This window comes from Rattus norvegicus, chromosome 10 (genome assembly GCF_036323735.1).
Source record: "Rattus norvegicus strain BN/NHsdMcwi chromosome 10, GRCr8, whole genome shotgun sequence".
NCBI lineage: Eukaryota > Metazoa > Chordata > Mammalia > Rodentia > Muridae > Rattus > Rattus norvegicus.
Window position 1 is genome coordinate 96,798,955 of NC_086028.1, and position 17,177 is coordinate 96,816,131.

At 39.3% G+C, this 17,177-nt stretch overlaps 1 long non-coding RNA gene across 2 annotated transcripts in view; it reads right to left on the minus strand.

Moving 5' to 3' along the window:
- Positions 1–12,381: 12,381 nt before the first annotated feature.
- Positions 12,382–17,177, minus strand: part of LOC108352153 (uncharacterized) — a 54,560-nt gene continuing 49,764 nt past the window's right edge. For both annotated transcript variants that reach the window (XR_001840311.3, XR_005490517.2), the window contains exon 6: positions 12,382–13,286. This is a non-coding gene — a long non-coding RNA (uncharacterized LOC108352153). The remainder of the gene's footprint in view (positions 13,287–17,177) is intronic.

Below are 17,177 nucleotides of genomic sequence, written 5' to 3' on the forward strand. Positions count from 1 at the left end.
CTATAAAATGGAAAACTTTCAGTTGAATTTAATTTTTCATATCCCCCTTCCATTCATTCTCAACATTCTATTGAGAAGACCAAGAGGTGGTGAAGAGAATAGTGAGACCCAAACATGCTGAGCGCAGGTTACAAGTCACATTATCTGCAGTCGTGTTGACAGGCAAAGATTGGTTTGTTCTGACTGTGACACAATAAGATAGCCTCGCACATCCTCTTTGTGTCTGGTTTTCCCCTCTCGAATCATAGGACGTGAGTAAGGGTGACCCGGGAGCATCAGCTGATATATGTCAAGATGAAGATCTTGAAGTAGGAGCAGAAGATGTTTAACCATGATTTGGGTGCATTCTGCATACCACGAAAGCTGGGTTTTACCCTCCTTTACCTAAGCCCCATCTTTCCAAAACCTACAACATTAAACTGAACTTATGATCTCATCTGCCCATCCTCTTTGAGGAAACTCATTTTGGTATATTAGTCCTTCCATCTGCTCTGATGGGCGCGTCAAGTGCTGTGGAACAGAACACTGACATAGAAAACCACACAAAACAAATGGGAGACCTCATGAATTAGTAAAAACTAAACATTCTCTCTCTCTCTCTCTCATTGTTTTATTTATAATTTATTTGCCAGAGAAACCAGATCTTTGGTCTGCATGTTTTTCCATATTTCTGATTCTTTTGAATGTGTTTCCATGGTGATGTTGAACTAGTTTATACTTTCTGAATACTATAGGTTGGTTTCAGTGTACCGGCGGGATGAGATTCTGATTGTCTGACTTTGGGACGACTACTTCAGAGAGGATGGGATTATCCAATAGAGCAGGAGGCCCACATTTCAGGTTCCCCTTCATTCTACCTCATAGAATGACTCAGTGGAAGCTCTCTAAAGATTATAAAGTCAAGCAGACTTTTTTTTTTTTTCTGGAACCTTTGAATATTTAACTGTACTATCATGGTTTAAATACAAATACCCCATATAAGCTTATAGGTTTGAACATTTCACTCCCAGTTCATATTGCTCTTTTGACTGTTGAAGAGCTTATATTAAGAACTTGCTAGAGTGAGTAGACCGCTAGGGATAGGGTCTTGAGGATTGTAAATGGGTTCCACTTCCCACCCAACCTCTCTGCTTCCTGACCTGTATACTTCTACCACCCGAGATCCAGCATCAGCTTCTATCCCTTTTCTATCACAATGACAGTGTCCCCTAAACGGGGAACCCTTCTCCCATTAAATTACCTCTGTCATGTACTCTGTCAGAAGGAATAAAAAAAGTAAGTAATGTATTTGGTCACAGACAATTTTTATTTTTACTTTTCTGTATTTGTAGGCACTGATTCATATAGACATTTAATGGTGACACATTTAACATGTGCTTGCCTGGGTGACACTGCTATGTCATATTCACTTTCTGTTTAGTCTTTCTAAATACTGCTTATGAGTCACTCTGGTCACACCAACTGCTAGCTCCAAGGTAGTGTAATGATGACCAGGAATCGGTCTTCCCCAGCACCAGTAAAATTTGTTGTTTTCATTGATTTGCTCTTGTTTAATTAAGCATGCATGTTTTATCATTCGGGATACCTAGTTTGTGTATCCACCATGGTAAGTGAGGTTGAGATGTTCTTCCTACGTGGACTTCAAATTTAATGTCCTTTCTTTGGTCGATCGTTTGTTCTACAGCCTTACCTACATTTTGAGTCTTCTCTTTCATTTATTGTGTTTTAGAAATTTTTTTTAGAAAATGTTTATTTGCTTTTGTTTTATTCATTGTTATTTGTGTGTACAGTAGTGATCTTTATGTGTCCATATAAGCTTACGTGTGCAGGTGGTATGGCTGCCAGGAGAGAGTGTCAGATCTCTGGAAATTAGTTACAGGTGACTGATTGTGTACCATTTCTTCTGCTGACGAAACCTTGATCCTCTGCACGAGCGACCAACAAATAAGTCCTTTTACTACTGAGCCATCTCTCTAGCCCTCAATTTTAGAATGTTTTGTTAAACAAACAAGTCACTTATTAGCTCTCCCACATTATAGCCTGTCTATACTTCTTGGGAGCTTAGGGAAAATATAACAACTTAAATAGTATGTAAAGTCCAGATCACACTTATCAATAGTCAATATTTTAGAGAGCCTATAACTCACAAGCCATTTTCTATGTAAAATGAAACCAAAAATCACTTCAGTATAAAAATCATTTTTTTCTCAAGGATCCCTTTACCCAGAGGTTTGGCTTCTACATAAGGTAACTTACTCGCGCAGGGTGATGTGTGTGGTAGCCGCGGCACAGGCTCTATCTGTAGGGAAGGGGTGCGTATCTGGCATGGTGTCAGACACAGCGGCCTTGTTGGAAAAAGAGCAGTATTTCATAGCACTAACTGCAACTACAGCAGATGCAGAAAACACACAGCGTGTAGTCCGAGGATCTCTCGAAGCCGTTGTATTTCATGCTGACTCTTGTAGTTGAGTGCTAGAAGAGACTTCCATGAGAAGGACAAGGAAAGATTATATTTTTGATGACAACTGCTTCATTTTCGCGCGTCGAAATAAAAATTCCACTGGGAGAAGCCGTCCGTGCCTCTGTTAATTATGCAGTATGTACAGCATGTGTGTGGGAAAGAGATGATGGCAATTAGACCCTTCATACTGTGTCCTTGGGTAACAGAACAATTATACAGAATATTCCTGCCAGGTCCTAGTTAGCGATAAACACAGAGTGCCCGTGTTTAGGAGACTAATGAACTTATCAACTTTATTTATGAGTGTAGAGATTAGAATAGAGATTTTCTTCCCATCTGGATGGCAGTTTTGGCTGCCCTGAGTGACGGGTTTTGGATTTTAGCTGAAGTTCCCTTTTTCCATTCCCCGTGAAGCTATCTGTCTGCTCTCTGGTGCTGTACTCAGTTCTGTCTCTCTAGGGACACAACCTTCTTTCCTCCCATGCACAGGCAGACTTAGTTTTCGGCAACAAGACCTGCCGTATTCTCCCTTGCTTGCAAAACTTTTGAAAAACTTACCCCAAACGAAAGACTTTCCCTCCTTGCTATAGTCAGTTTGGTTGAGAAAAATAGCTCTCATGGATTCCTGAAGGCAGGCAGCTAGGATGTTTCTGTAGCTTTTATCCCTAGAGTGTTGGAGCCCAATCTTTCCTGCAGAAACATCATAGAACACTAGCTGTCCTCACCCTTTGAGTATTCTAAGCCTTGGAAGTGTCTCTTCTTGCTATGACTATTTTCTGTGGAGGTGGTTTATATCTTTGATTCCATTTGGTCTTGTGCCTATGCCTAGCATACTAAGTCCCTTCTCCTGAAACCATTTCTTCTCGTTAGAGGAGCTCTTAGTAAGAAGTGGAAAGTAGCCATATGACTTAACATAAATGTATCTCGTACTATATGTTAATGGACGACCAATATGGGGAGGCAGAGATGGTCAGAAGGAGAAGGGGGGAGAGGGGTGCCTAGTCAAAAATTTGAAAAATAAATGAAATAGAAGCTGGGAGGTGATTTTAGTTACAAGTTTTATTGCTTGGTAGAAACACTATAATACATGGAAGCAGGTGAGTGTGTGAGCCAATAACGAAGGGAGATCACACAACCCAAAGAGTAAACTGAAAATTATCAATAATAGAAATGCAAAAACATTAACAAGATTCTAGGAAAATAAGTCAAAAAGAGGAGCAGATGGTTGGAGCATACAGCAATTCACGTGCTCATGGGCTCACGGATGAAAGGTAAGTGGTTTTCCATGACATCAATTGAAAAGTAGAAAGTGAGGTCACCCTCTAGTCAGAGTAGAAAGATTGAAAGACACGCTGGCATTTGAGAGGCCATTTCAATTCATAGTAATGATGAGCCAACCAGACAAACCCAAGTAGAATTTATAATGGGTTTCAGCAGAAAAATTGTTGGTCCCATGCAGAGCACAGGGATATTATATAAGTTGGTCCTAATATTTGATTGAATTTTAATTCACTTTATTATACTGGTAGGTTTCAATCTCCTGTCAATTCTTCATCTTTCAAGGCTAACTGACATCTATTTGCTGTTTAGAGATCTATTAGGAGATAGTTTAAATGTCAGATGCTGTGTCAACAGAATTAATTATCTTTCAGGAAAAAATTAACCAAACCAGTAGTGTAAGCCAGTATTTGTGGCAGGTTTCTAAAAGAATAATGAAGGAGTCTTTGCTCTGGCTTAAAATCTTCCTGGCTCATTCTTTCTCACTTAAATTCAATTTCAGAAAGTTGCCCATTAGAGGTAGAGGATTGACTTTATTGTTTTGTTCTAACCCTCGTGCCTCTCTCTCTCTCTCTCTCTCTCTCTCTCTCTCTCTCTCTCTCTCTCTCTCTCTCTCCCCCTCTCTCTTTCTCTCTCTCCCTCTCTCTCTCTCTCTCTCTCTCTCTCTCTCTCTCTCTCTCTGATGTTGAAGTGGTGATGAGCACCCAGATTTTGGGCAATCTACCATCATGTTCTACAGATAAAAGTTTTCAAAGGAGAGACCTAGAGAAACATCCAGGAGGAACTGAGAACTATGGTCCTACAGTTTCCCTTACTTCCTGAGATGAAGAAAAAGAGTTGAAAACAAGCAATGTGCTATCTGGATTGGAAGGCCATGTTTCTTTATGACCCTAGAGTGGACATCACAGGATGAACTCTGGCCTGCTACTCTGAACAGTGAGTGATTCCTTGGAGTTGAGGCTGCTGCCTTTCCATGGAGAGGTTAAAGAGGAAATGGAACTCAGTTTGGGGAAGGAACAGAAGTCGCTCTTATTCATCAACAGGTGAAGCCTAAAATTTTCACTGGAAACAGTCATGGCAGAAGTAACAGCTGAGGGGCTGTTTGGGGAAAGCCAGCAAAGCAATTTCCATCTGGTGTGTGTTACATTGATCTTTCTTGTTTCCCCCCTGTGTAAACAGGGTATGCACCGCAAACCCACTTTATTTGGGAAATGCTATGTCTTGAGATATAAAAGTCTTTGTAAGCCGCCATGGTCATAGATATTCAATGACTTATACAGGGTTTGTAAGATAAAGTCATTTAGCTAACTGGTTACTGGTTTTCATAAGGAGTGACTGTATGAATAGTGGGATAGAAGCAAGAGTTAGGATTCTTGAAAATCAGTTCAGAATTTATTGTAGTAGGAACCTTGCAGAGGTGAGAATTATATGGTCCTTTCAAGATATTCTGCATAAGAAGAACCCAATTCCATAAGGCAATATGTAAAACTTACATGTAAGCTTGCTGGAATAGTGGTGATAGAATATAGCAAAGATTAAACATGAACACGGTCGGGGTTGGGGATTTAGCTCAGTGGTAGAGTGCTCGCTTAGCAAGCGCAAGGCCCTGGGTTCGGTCCCCAGCTCCAAAAAAGAAAAAAAAAAGAAAGGAAAAAAAAAGTAGCGAGTGGAACTGTACTAAGGCCTGACTGCTCTGGTCTATTTAAATTTCCTTTGCCAACGATGGCAACATGCAGAGGACCAGCACAGATCCAGGCCGAAAGGGGTCCCAGACCTAACATTGGACGTGGATGCATGCCCCCGTTCCTGTACAAGAAGTTATCACTAAATGACAATCATTTTCTAATGAAAATAAAAAAGTTTTCTCCAGTGGAATCTCAAGGGGTATACAAGCCATACTTAAAGACAAGTCATATGCCTAGAAGTAGAAAACAAAGTAAAATCAATGATATTTTTATAGAATTTTGTCTCATGATTTCTTTGAGCACTATTTCTTTTTCAACCCTCTTCCGTCTTTTACTTTGGGTCTTATGCTATAAGGGAGACATGAGGGAGGGGAAACCCTAGCCAGAATATGTTCTATGAAAAATATTTTCAATTTATAAAATAAAGGAAGAAATCTCTGCCAAATTAATTAGCCCATGACGTTTACAGTAAGCCTCCCACACAGGATGAGGACAGGAAAAAATAGGTAGACAAAAATCTTTGCCAGAATGCAACCTAAATGGTTTTCTATTATCTTTCCAACAGATTCCTTCCCAGAGAGAATATCTTGACAAGAGGGGCCTGCGGAGGAGGAGGAGGAGGCTGCTCTTGTCAGGATGAACAGGAAGCAGAAGAAAAGGAAGAGATCAGGCATCAGGTACATCCTCCAAAAGCAGGAAGCCCTCCCCCACCCCCAGTGAGTTACTTCCTCTAAAAAGCTTTACCTCTTGAAGTCTTTACTCTCTCTCAAAAATGGCAGAACTCTCTTGGAGCCGGCTCAAACTGCTTTTATTTTCAAAAGCACAATATTTATAGCTTAGCTCCATTTTCGTCTTTTTATTTGGAATTTCAAGTGGCAGGATAATAAAGTCCTAGTCAGATTATTGGCTGCACATGGGTTGAATTCACTTTGTCTACGAAAGGTAAATGAAGACACAATAGACAGTGACATAAAGCAGCGTTGGCACATGAGCAAGAGGTAAACTTCTAGGAAGAGATCAGACTGGAAAATGTGTTTGTTTGTCCAGAAAGTGATTTCAATAAAGCCAATAGTGTTTTTGAAAAAGCAAAGGTGATTTGCCATCATTCTGAACAGGATTATCCCACCCTAAGGAAGGTAGAAAGGGATTTCCCACTTTCCTTCCCAACCACTAATGAATTGATGCTTTTAACAGCTCAAATTCAAGTCACCTCAATTGAGACTGTCAAACTAAGCTGTCACCCACATTGAGTTACTGGGAACAAAATAAATGTATTCTTCTTGACTGACTCTCAATTGAAATTTTATCCTCTCTCCCTTGGCTAGGATGATAATACCGAGCTAGCCAAATAAAGGGTAATAGAGAAGATGAAAATGAGAGGCTACTCACTTTAAACATTGATTGTGTTAGTTTTTTGACAATTTCATATGTGTATGTAGTGTATTATGTTTAATCTCATTTCTAACCCTCCTTTATCTCACTCTTTCTTCTGCCATTTCCCTCACCTCTCAGCAGGCCCCTTATTAATATTCATACCACTTTGCTTTGCAACTCACTAACTTGAGCAGCACGGTCTGATCTGTGTGACTATGGTTTTGAAACCGTCCATTGAACCCAATGGTCTCGCCTACTGGTTGAATTCACAACTGAAGGCAGTGCGTGACCCTCTCTGAGAACCCATTGATAAGGAATAGTTTAGCAGACAGAGACAAAATTTCATTAGCCCCATCTCAGTCCTTGAGTGACTATTGACAACCCCGGTCTTTTTCAGGCCAACTGCAAGCAAAAGCAGCTGCTATGATATCGTGTTTACAGAGGCTGTCGGCCCTGAAGATACCATCTTCCGTCTCCTCTCCGTGTGTCCTCTCCACTCTCACATTCTTTGCAATGTACCCCCTCTTCTGCAATATTCCTTGAGTCTTAATGGGGGTGGTGAAAATGTCTTGTTTAGGACTGACCATTCAACCTTCACTTAGTGTGAACATTTTTCAGTAGTCAGAGACACTCCGGAAGGTTATTTAGTGACGCTAGCTGTCATAGAGAAACTCATTTTAGAAGACTCCGTTTGCAAAGAATAGCATAATTCTTTTTCCCCACGAAAAATGAGTTTATCATGCTTCTAATGGCAACAGTCATACTCTGTTAAAGCTTTAGAAAACATCCTGAGAAGTATTTGAGACGAGCAGGGCTTCCTAAGTTTGGAAGAGAAGAACCTGGCTTCTTTACATTTACAGTATCTAAGAAACATTCAGAGATTTGATAAGGTGTGTTCTATGCTGCAGTATGTTTCTGGTAGATCTGAGATTTTATTCTTCAGAAGCTCCCCAAGGACACTCACGGTGCTCATCCAAGAAGCACATCCAAGAGCCTCTTTAGAGAAGGCTTTGGTTATATCTTCTCCTTCATTGTTTGGACATAGAAATAAGAAAACCACTCAGTGCAATGGAGGAGCTGTCTGCATGTTATGTAGAAAGAGGAATTAGAGGGTTCGTGTAGCACCCCACAGTGGAGCTGCAAAAGAAGTCGAAGTGCAGTTTGGGTATGTCCAAGCTTTTTCTATGGGATGTGCAGGGGGCATCTGTCCATTTCTCACACAGTGTGTTAAGAGGAATTTCACAAAATTGTTTGGAATCTGGCTGTGGCCAGAGGAAGCCGAGGACACACATGTACCAGGATAAGGAGTTAAATGATGTATGAAATGCAAACTCAGATATAACTGTCAACCTCTACTGAGTATTTCACCTGTGTCAGGGACTCTTAAGAGATGTGCAACTTTCAATATTATAATTGCCATTTTATTTGCTAACAACAACAACAATGACGACGATGACGACTACTACTACCACCACTACTACTAGTACTACTACTACTACTGCTGCTGCTGCTACTACTACTACAGCAACAAGACACAAACCTTAAGGGGTAGAAAGGCAGTGAGAAGCAAATTGAACTCAAGCCTCCTATCTCTGAACTAGTAAACCTTGTGAGCCCATTCAATCATACAAGAGCAGGACTATGTATTTTCATTTAGAATAGAGAGTCCTTTCCCCACCCTCCGTCCACCCTCCTTAATAACTCAGTTAGACAGTTGTCTTTCGAACTCCTGAGAGTTACCTTTTATTTCACATCCTCTCACCTCCTGCACAATTTCTGCTTCCCTTCTTTGTTTATAGTCACACCTTCAAACTGCGTTAACACACCTGCTTTCTGTTAGGCAACCTCTTGCTGGTAATGAATTGCAGCTTCCCAGGGTGGCATGGAATTAAGTGATCACAGAGGGATTGCAGCTGGTTTTATAGAGAGACTTCTCATTAAAATATTCTCCTTACCACCAAAATTAATACACTAAATCCTGGATGTTAGAAAGCTAGCTGGTACCCTAGACTGTATTCATTAGTATCCTACTCTTACTTATAGCTTCTAAATAAATGTGTGTGTCTCTCAATAAGTATCTATTTTCTTTTTTCTAAACTTACAAAATGGACATTTTAAATGTTTTCTCTTATAACCTCTACCCTGGAAATGAACGTAGTCCTCGTGAGATCTATACACCTGTATAGCTCAGGCTTATTTATCGCCTCATCAAAGAATAATGAGGCATTAGTCTCGAACTCATTGATCCATTTGTTTGCTGTCAGAGGACATGGGGTTTGGACCCAAGTTGCTTTGTTATTGTTACCACAAAAACCACGACTTCCTTAATCTATTTCCTCCATCCCTGCCATGTCATATCCTTTTGCACATCACTTTAATCCATATCCTAATCCTTGGTGACGTATTAGAATCACCTGAGGGAATTTTGAGACTCCCAATGCCCTTATTGTATTTGAAACCCAATATATCAGAATTTCTGGAGACCAGAGTCAGTTATTAGTATTATGCAACTCTCTCCTGATCCTTCCCTTGGAGAGAGAAGTTTTATAATGTTGCTTTATTTCTACCTCATTTAAAAGGAAAAATTGCTCTCTTGGCTCGAGCCGCATTTAATATAATTTCTCAGCACAATGTCCTCAAAAATCAGAAGCTAAAATGTTCCATCCCGTACCTGGAAATCTATCCCCGTTAGCTGATTTTAGTTTGAGCTACATGAACAGCATGCCGATCTATCTGCTCATGTTAAGTGTGCCCCGTGGTGACATCATTGTTTAATGAGCCCGTTAGCAGTAGCTTCCTGAGAAAGTGGTATTGATTCATGGCAGTCTCTGTGTAACTTTGTAATTCATAGATCTGGTTTGCTTAGAGACCAGAGGTTACAACCTCAAATCACACCGGATCTTTTAGCGATTCAGATCAGAAGGGGAAAATATGTGTAGCATTTTGCTTCCAAGTTATTAATTGTCCAATTTAGGGTCGTATGTTCTACTTGGAGTATTTGAAACCACAGACATACTATCACTTTTTGAAGAACTGTTCTGCTGGCCACTAGCCATTTCTTCAAACCCTTGGGAGAGGACAAGTCGAAAGGGTGCATGGTGACTCAGCTCCAAGGAAAACAGAGAACAAACTGATTTAGTGTCTTAAGAGTAGCTTGTTATGTAAACCACAGACCAATATCCAAGACGACAATTATCCACCATGATCTATGGTGTGGAGCTGAACTCCTCACTATCCCAGTGGGAAGCATTAGATAAAGCACTATTATTCATTTTTTATGGAGACGTAGGTAATTGGGGCAATCGGCACCCAGAACCCTGTAAGAGCAATGTATAGCAGCTACAAGATTATTCCCTTAGAAAAAGGCTTGGAAATTGTTATTTTCTTTGTTAGCCATATTGAGTATATTTCCCAAGGGATGCTAACCTAGGAAGCAGTGATTTCAAGAACTGTTCTCATCTCCTTTGTCTATTCTGTTTTCTTCCTTTTGACTGCCAATCCATTTTTAAACCAATTTTTATACTTTCTATGTTCAGTAATGGAAGTTAGAGATATATAACTTGCTACCAAGAATAATTGAGACATAAATCACATGTATTCACTTGATTTCTTTTTATGAGAGCTCCTAGAACTTGTAAGGCATAGCACCTATTTTAGGAGTTAACTTGGGCAGAAGGTTGCACACATTCATGTATTACGTTGCTTGAAGGGAACCATGATTTGACTTTTCTTCTTGGACAAGTGATTGATTTTGAATTTCAGTTGTCTCAGCTGTAGGGCTTTACAGAGGTCACGTGCGGGGTGCTTATTAATATGTTGGAAAATTTGTAACCATCTGCTGTCCTCTACAGGGCCATTTATTACTCAGAAATTTAAGGATGTGTTTTAGCTATACAAACAAGCCTGTTTTCAAATGGATGAATATTGAACCATCTGTAAACTATTAGAACCTACATAATTTTACTCTGTGAGGGAGGGATAGACATAGAAATAACAGATCGAATAAAGCTCAGCATTCTCTTTTCTGTTTGATATTTTCTCAAGATGAAAATCAAATAAAAATGATTGTGCAGAGTTTTCCAGTGGTACTCCTGAGCACCCCAGGTTTTCTTCAGACACATCTACATGGTCCACAATACTCAATCTATAAATAGTCTGTTTATGTTAGTTAAAGAGGAAGAAAAATAATTGGATGGAAGGCCAGCCCTTGGGAAGCAAGGCAGGCTTGATACTCTGTGTCAGAGGCCTGGACCTGATTACATCTACCTGTCATCTTCTGTCTGTTCTACTATCATTCATCTATCTATCTATCTGTCTGTCTGTCTATCTATCTATCTATCTATCTATCTATCTATCAATTATTTAGTCATTCATTGATCTATCAACTCTCATCTATCTATCTAATCTATCACCAATCTATCACCTATCTGTTTACCATATATTTATTATATGTTCTATCTATATCTATTTATATATATTTAATGCTATAAATTAGATAAAATATGTCTGCATATTTTATTATGACAATGATAGCTATAGAAATTTATCACATCTAAAGTCGGTTAGAGTTCATTTATCTGTATACACTATCCCAAGGTAAAATATATAACAAGAGGAGTTAAAGGAAGAGACTTTCAATAAAGGAGTCAGCGAGAACATTCTCTTTCATGTTTTTCTTCATTGGAGAATGTAGATGCTAGGGGAACACTGGTAAAGAAGCATGAAGAATATTCTACTCTCTTGAACAAGAACTGCTTTGTGAACAATGAGACTAAAGGAGATGCTATATAGATCTTATCCATACGCTTTATAACTGAAATTCTACTACGGAATAGAAAAATCACCATGCCACGTGAAAGCAAGACTGCGAATCATGTGCGTTTGGGGCAATGCTCTATTCCAGATTTTCTAAAGTGCTGGCCCTCCATTGCTGTCCATCAGAGCTCTGTGAGCACAAAGCATCCTACATTAAGGAATACCTTATGTCAACTTAATGGCATTTTACTTACCACATCTATTCCATGTGACCCAAATTCTAATGGGAACACAATTAGAGGGTGAAGTGTATTTTTAGGCTTTGCTTAATATTTTTGAGGTTAGCCATTATTAAATTGTTTTCGCTGATGGACTTTAATGGCAGAAAATGTAAAATAAATGAAGCAAGTCGAATTGCTGTTTCATTGCCTGTGGCCATCTGGCTCGACTGGAAAGGAAAGTATATAAGGGACCTCGAGGTTGTAGGCTCAATAAGGACACAGGCAGCAATTCATTCTGTCCCTTTCACTCCTCCCCGCCAGGCACATCACTTCTCCTTCTGTGTGGTCTGACTCATAAGGTAAGATTCAACAGTGAATTGGATCAACATGCCAACATATACTCCCTCTCTCTCTCCCTCTGTCTCTCTGTCTCTCTGTCTCTGTTCCCCTCCCTCCCTCCGTTTCCCTCTCCATCTCCCTCTCTCCGTCTCCCTCTCCGTTGTCTCCGTCTCTCTCTCTCTCTCTCTCTCTCTCTCTCTCTCTCTCTCTCACACACACACGCACTCGTAGTTGTATAATTTTGTCATTTTCAAAGACATGAATCCATTCCTAACTCTACAACATACAAATATACACATCTATACAATAATTGCAACTATCGTTTATTAGGCTTGCATTAGGTGAATTAACTCAAATGCTACCTTCGTTTTTCAAATGCCATCTTCAAATTTCAAATGCCACGTTCATTTTTGGTATGGATGACTCCATTGTGAAGACAAAGTTGAAAAGCTAAAAATCTCTCTTCAAACGAGAGGTCAATTGTCTTCTTGTCGTGTTTGCCCGAACTTCCATTGAAAATCTTCACACTGCACTTAGTACAAACTTAACTTTTCTGTATTTTCAGTATTCCTTAAGTAGTGGATCCAATTAAATATAACTTCAATGTGCTTTCACTAATAATGTGTTGAAGAAATCAAGATATGTCTGACAAATCACTTCCAAAATTCAGTGCTTGGTAGATATCACAAGAAGCAAACGGCGACCTCGAATGGTTATCTCAGGTTTTTCCTACGTAAGGGGCTTACTGTTATGCCATGTCGTAATTTTTTCATATATGACGTCAGCAGTATGCCACACATGTGGCAATGGGAAAAAGTTGTCAGTTTCTAACCTCATCTATGTAATGATATTGCAATAGTTATCTGCAGTAACTTTGTACTTTTTCATCTAAGATTGATTAGTGTCATGTAGATTGAATTTTTATTCCATCACAATGATTGCAGACCTAGAACCAGTGAAAAATAACTTCCTATCAAGAAGATATTTCTTTGAAGCCCATATAGGTATTAAGAGCATTTAGTTTACACACTCTTAGCTTCTGCTTGCGCTGAAAATCATTATCGTTTTCTCTAAGTGTCAGAGTGAAAGGACAGCTTGTAAAATATTTTTCCAGTCCTTGCTTGAGTGATGTAGGCCAGTTGTCAAATTTCCATCTTGGTAATCCAATGCCCCCTGAAATGTTATATGACACAATGATTATCATTACAACTAGAAAATTTCATACAAAAGCAAAGCCACAGGAGATCATGTTCATTCAATTCTGACTGAGATGCTACACTGGAGTTGCGTTCGATGGTTTGGTGTATTATTCACGATGAAGCAGGTGCTTCATGCTAGACAGTCTCTCCCCATTATTCCTGACACGTGTAACTGAACTCAACCCTGCTGTCTCTATTCTTTGGTGGAGATCCATTTATTCCATAAAGCTTAGAGGGAAATAAAAATAGGCACCTCACGTAACAAAACACCAGTCTCTTTCAACGCGGCCTTGAATACACCTCTGTGTATACCAGATCTATTCCCTAGGCAGCGTTTCCTCTCGGGTCTAATTAGATCCCGTTCTGTGTATTTACAAACAGGAAGCAGCAAGGCTGTGACCTCAGAATCTTCCAGCAAAGGCTTCATCAATTATCATGGGTGCTAGTGTTGTTTGAGAATGAACATTGGGGTCCCTCTGAGTTCTCTGTAGAACAAAGATAAATGTTATATTTTTCTGTATCTTAAAGATGACAGTCAGTATGTTTGTTTTTTATATTACTACAGGAGAAATAATTTTTCTTTCTTAGTTTTTGTTTTAAATGGTAAGCAGATCCTACTGACCTTAGAATGAGTTGATAGGAAACACACACACACACACACACACACACACGCACACACACATCTATATGTTGGACTTGAATGACAAACTTAGAGATATCAATTCGCATGGAAAAATTCCCATTTGATATCAAATAAAGGTTGGACACAAAAACAGAATGTCATAAGATTCCTGACCTGTAATTTGATAATATTGTCATACATTTTCACAACATACTTATGCATATAATCAAATTAATAAAGAAAAGGTAGGGATTCCCAGGTGATCCAAATTTTTTTACAAAGTCCTGCTTAAAATCACATTTGATACTGCAACTTCAACTCTACATAATGAAAATATTCCATTGAATTAACTGATTTAATGAGAATAAATGCCACTTTCCCTTTCTTTTTAATTTCTTTTACATGTATTTATTTATTCTGGATGTATCTCTCCATGTACTATGTGGGTCTCAGGAGTCAATCTCAGATGTCTAGGCCTGGTGACTAGCACCGTCTCCCTGTGAACCATCTTGCTGGACCTAAGATTTCTTTTTATAAAGATATCATTTAATTTATAGGCAGTGTATAAGAGTGTCACGCCACAATAGGAAGAGCCCTGGAAGAATGGTATGTGCAAGTTTGTCTTCTCTTTCGAGCGCATGAGTTCTAAGGATTTAATTTAGTGCTAATGCTGCTGCATGCAGGTCCATCTCACCCACACCCTCATCATTTCTTCTAGAATTTTCTTTTTTTAAATGCACATATTTTGATATTAGGATGAATTTTTTGACACTACTGAATGTATATGCTCTATAAGCTTCAATAATTTGAGCACTAACATGAAGTATTCTGTGGATATAAATCAAAGGAGCCATCTAGATATTAATAAAATAAATCATTCTATATTCATAATGGGATTCCTGACAAAACGCTGAGGCCTCAAAACCAGGTATACACTTTCGGCTCCTCTTTAAGAGGCCTTACCCTTCCAACTCTTGACTGTGAATTTGGCATAGGCACTTAAGCTACCAATACAAGAACCAAATAAAATTTTAGACTGGAATTGGTTATTATAGATTCTGATAGTTAGCATGTCTCACAAATACTGTTGAAAATTAGAACAAACATAGCATACCCTTTAAATGTCAGCCTGCACTCTACGGGCTGAAATGCCATGGTTCTTGGAAAGACAATGTCAGGAATCATCTATTCGAGAGTCAAGCTAATATCCGAACAACTTCAGTTGTTTTCTGCTCTGATTTTAATGGCCTATGGTTCTAGTCTGACTTTTGTTGTTGTGATAATCATTATTTCCAAAGTCGACTTGGGGAGAAGAGGGTATATTATATTTTACAGACTGCAGTCCATCATCAAGAGCCAAGGTGGGAGTTTGAAGAAGAAACCAGTGGAGAAGGAATGCTTCTTCTTGGCTTGCTCCAATTTTCATAGGTAGCTACATTTCTTGTCTAGCCCAGGCCTCCCTGCTTGGGGATGCTGCCACTCACAGTAGATTGGGTCTTCTTTCATCAATCATCAATCAAGAAAATGTCAACAAGCCAATCTGATGGGGGTAATTTTTTAATTGAGCTTCCTTCTTCCAGGTATATCATGTTCACAAGCAAAATTAGCCATCATGCATGCATACATAATATATGTAATACCTTATATATTATACCTAGTTAGTATATAGAAATACTTAATAAGATTTAAATGAAAGATGCTAGTGAAAAGATGCTACCCATGTCTGGACGTTGTCATGGGTTTTATATATTACCAAATGTGATAGTTCACCTCCTAATCAAATTGACTATACTTACAGTCACCATGGAAACAAACCTCTGGGTATGTGTAGTCATTTGAATGAGAGAAATTTCCCCTAGTATTTTGTGCAAGCACTTAAGATCCCAGTTGCTAGCATTGCATGGGAGTATTAGGAGGTATGATCACTGTGAAGGAAATATGTCACTGGGGTAGACTTTGAGAATTCAAATCCTTGAGAGACTTTTTATTATTATTTTTTTTTATGTACTCTGTGCTTGTGGCCTAAGATGTGTTCAATCAGTTTCCTGCTCAGAAACACCATGCTTGCCTGGTGCCATTGTTCCCCTTCAGATACAATTCTATCCCTCTAGAACCAGATACCAAAATAAATATTCACTTCTCTAAGTTGCTTTGCTCATGGTGTCTTCTCACAGCAATAGAGCAAATGCTATTGCAGTATGGCTGCGATGTTGTCTTAGAAGGTTTTCGTAGAGCATGGCAGGCTCTCTAAACATGAGGAGTTCCACCAACCCAGGAAGTTGCTCTACTCGGGACAAAGGGAGGAAGTTATTTGCATTTATCCATCTCTGTTTCCTGACTGCAAATGGAGTGTGACTGAATGCCTCAGGCACCTGCATCAGTGCCTTCCCCACCAGGATGAAGGGTGCTACCAAGCCCTTCTTTCCTTAGGTTACTTGTATCAGGTATTTTGTCACAGCAGCGAACAAGTTAACTAATACAGAGTTAGTAATAAAAATGATCAATGTCCCCCCAAACAGTGTTAAGCTATCATGAGAATTAATTCTTCTGTTTCATGTTTTATATTAGTTATTAGAATTCCCCTTTCATAAGAAAAAGTAACAGGCTAGAGATAATGACAATGTGCGCATAAATAAAAGGATAAGAGTGGCAAAATCACAATTAAACTCAAGAGAAATGTCAGTTCCATTTTGTTGACGATAGAAAGATGTTTGCAACTTAAAAAAACCCCTTAGATTTAATTTTTGTCTGTATAAGTGCTTTGTCTAAACACAGCATGTGTGCCTGCTTCACGAAGGGGTCAGAAAAGCATGGCAGATCCTCCAGATTTGGAGTTACAGAGGGTTGTGAGCCACAATGTGGGTGCCTGACCTTGACCTTAGGTTCTGTAAGAAAGCATTCAGGGCTCTTAATACCCGAGCCATCTCTCCAGTGCCCTGACTGCTCTTTTAATACATTTTCTCCTCCTCCTCCCTTCTCTGTCTCCATCCCCGCCTCCTTCCCCTTGCCCTCCCCTCCCCCTTCATCTTCATTTTTGTATCATCATCATCACCATCATCCTCTCACTTCCTTCTCTGTGCACCTGACTATTACTTTTCACACTAAGAAGCTGAACCCACCAGTTTTTCAAAAGGCCCACCACTTGGATAATGTTGAAGGAAGAAGAATTACAATAGTAGATGGCATTTTGGAGACAATCCAGAGACATCTAGTGTTGCATTGAAGAGGCCAATACAGAAAACT